The sequence below is a fragment of the Mastomys coucha genome, chromosome X (assembly GCF_008632895.1).
Source record: "Mastomys coucha isolate ucsf_1 chromosome X, UCSF_Mcou_1, whole genome shotgun sequence".
Lineage (NCBI taxonomy): Eukaryota > Metazoa > Chordata > Mammalia > Rodentia > Muridae > Mastomys > Mastomys coucha.
In genome coordinates this window covers 138,938,295-138,941,720 of record NC_045030.1, presented here as the reverse complement: position 1 = coordinate 138,941,720, position 3,426 = coordinate 138,938,295, and positions in this window count along the sequence as shown.

Here is a 3,426-nt window from a genome sequence, read left to right as displayed (position 1 = left end):
CCTTGCAAGCAAATGGATTGAACTTGAAAATAATATCATCCTAAGGTAACCCAGACCCAAAATGACATGCATAGTATGTACTTACTGATAAGTGGATATTAGCCATAAAGAACAAGATACCAAAAATACATCCCACAGACCCAAAGAATTTAAACAAGAAAGAAGGACCAAGTGAATAAGTGTATGGTTTTATTTCTGGGTCTTCAATTCTATTCCACTGATCAACATGTCTGACTCTGTACCAATACCACACAGTTTTTCTCATTATTGCTCTGTAGTAAAGCTTGAGGTCAAGGATGGTGATTCCCCACAGCCATTTTTTATTGTTAATAACTGCTTTCCAGGCTAGAGAGATGGCTCAGCCGTTAAAGGCTAGACTCACAACCAAAAATGTAAGAGTTCGGTTCCCAGCACCCACGGCTGTCTCTCCAGCCAATAATAATAATAATAATAATAATAATAATAATAATAATAATAATAATAATAATAATAATAGTTGCTTTCCATTGTGTAAATGTACCACATTTTCTGTATCCATTCCTCTGTTGATGGATATCTGGGTTCTTTCCAGCTTCTGTCTATTATAAATAAGGCTGCTATGAATATAGTAGAGCATGTACCCTTGTTACATGTTGAAGCATCTTCTGGGTATATGCCCAGGAGTGGTAGAGTTGGGTCCTCAGGCAGTACTGTGTCCAATTTTCTGAGGAATTGCCAAAATGATTTCCAGAGTGGTTGTACCAGCTTCAATCCCACCAGGAATGGAGGAGTGTCCCTCTTTCTCCACATCCTAGCCAGCATCTGCTGTCACCTGAGTTTTTTATCCTAGCCATTCTGACTGGTGTGAGGTGGAATCTCAGGGTTGTTTTGATTTGCAATTCCCTGATGACTAGGGATGTTGAACATTTCTTTAGGTGCTTCTCAGACATTTGGTATTCCTCAGTTGAGAATTCTTTGTTTAGCTCTGCACACCATTTTTAATAGGGTTATTTGCTTCTCTGGAGTCTAACTTCTTAAATTCTTTGTTTATATTGGATATTTACCCTCTATCAGATGTAGGATTGATAAAGATCTTCTCTCAATATGTTGGTTGCTGTTTTGTCCTACTGACAGTGTCCTTTGCCTTACAGAAACTTTGCAATTTTACGAGGTCCCATTTGTCAATTCTAGATCTTAGAACATAAGCCAGTGGTGTTCTGTTCAAAAAAATTTCCCCCGTGCCCATGTGTCGGAGGCTCTTCCCCACTTTTGCCTCTATAAGTTTCAGGGTATCTGGTTTTATGTGGATGGCCTTGACCCACTTCAACTTGAGCTTTGAACAAGGAGATAAGAATGGCTCCATTTGTATTTTACTACATGCCACTTGAATCAGCACTATTTGTTAAAAATTCTGTCTTTTTTCCACTGGATGGTTTTAGCTCCTTTGTCAAAGTTCAAGTGACCATAGGTGTATGGGTTCATTTCTTGGTCTTCAATTCTATTCCATTGATCTTCTTGCCTGTCTCTCTACGAATACCATACAGTTTTTAAGACTAGTGCTCTATATTACAGCTTGACATAAGGGAAGGTGATTCCCTAAGAAGTTCTTTTATTGTTGAGAATAATTTTTAGTATCCTGGGTACTTCGTTATTCCAAATGAATTTGCAAATTGCTCTATGAATTATTCTATGCAGAATTGATTTGGAATTTTGATGGGAATTGCATTGAATCTGTAGATTGCTTTCGGCAAGATGGCCATTTTTACTATATTAGTCCCACCAACCCATGAGCATGGGAGATCTTTCCATCTTCTGAGATCTTAGATTTCTTTCTTCACAGACTTGAAGTTCTTGTCATACAGATCTTTCACTTGCTTTGTTAAAGTCACACCAAGGTATATAATATTATTTGTGACTATTATGAAGGGTGCCATTTCCCTATTTTTTTTCTCAGTCTGTTTATCCTTTGAGAAGAAGAAGGTCACTGATTTTTTTGAGTTAATTTCACAATCCAGTACTACTCAGCTATTCTACTCCTGAGCATATACCCAGAAGATGCTCCTACAAGTAATAAGGACATGTGCTCCACTATGTTCATAGCAGCCTTATTTATAATAGTCAGAAGCTGGAAAAAACCCAGATGTCCTTCAACAGAGGAATGGATACAGAAAATGTGATACATTTACACAATGGAATACTACTCAGCTATTAAAAACCACGACTTCATGAAGTTCTTAGGGAAATGGATGGATCTGGAGAATATCATCCTGAGTGAGGTAACCCAATCACAAAAGAACATACATGGTATGCTTTCACTGATAATTGCATATTATCCAGAATTTAGAATACCCAAGATACAATTCACAGACCACTTGAAGCTCAAGAAGAAGCAAGACCAGTGTGGATACTTTGGTCCTTCTTAGAAAGAGGATCAAAATACCCATGGGAGGAGATACAGTAACAAAGATTGGAACAGAAACTGAAGGAAAGGCCATTCCGTGACTGTCCCACCTGGGGATCCATCCCATATACAGTTACCAAACCCAGATACTATTGTGGATGCTATCTCTCAAGCCATCCATTGGACTGAGTACAAGGTCTCCAGTGGAAGAGCTAGAGAAAGGACCCAAGGAGCAGAAAGGGTTTGTAGTCCCATAGGAGGAATAACAATACAAACCAACCAGTACCCCCAGAGCTCTCAGGAACTAAACCACCAACCAAAGAGTACACATGGAGGGACCCATGGCTCAAGCTGCATATGTAGCAGAGAATGGACTTGTGGGACATCAATCAGAGGAGAGGCCCTTGGTCCTGTGAAGGTTTGATACCACAGTGTAGGGGAATGCCCAGACAGGAAAGAGGGTGGATGGGTTAGTGAGCAGGGGGAGGTGGGGTTTGATAAGGATATTTTTCAGAAGAGAAATGAGGAAAGAGGATAAGATTTGATATGTAAATAAAGAAAATATCTAACAAAAAAAGAAAAAAGAAAGAAAAAAGACCAATGACTTCATGAAATTTTTAGACAATTGGATGGAACTAGAAAATAATCATCCTAGGCTGGCGAGATGGCTCAGCGGGTCTGACTGCTCTTCCGAAGATCCTGAGTTCAGATCCCAACTATCCATGATGAGATCTGACGCCCTCTTCTGGAGCATCTGAAGACAGCTACAGTGCATTATGCTGGAGCAAGCAGGGCTGGAGTGAGAGAGGCCAGAGCAAGCAGAGGTCCTGATTTCAATTCCCATCAGCCACATGATGGCTCACGGCCGTCTGTACAGCTACAGTGTACTCATACACATAAAATAAATAAAATAAATCTTTTTTTAAAAGAAAATATCCTGAGTGAGGTAACCCAATCACAAAAGAACACACATGGTATGCACTCACTGGTAAGTGGATATTGGCCCAAAAGCTCCAAATACCCAAGATACAATTCATAGACCACAT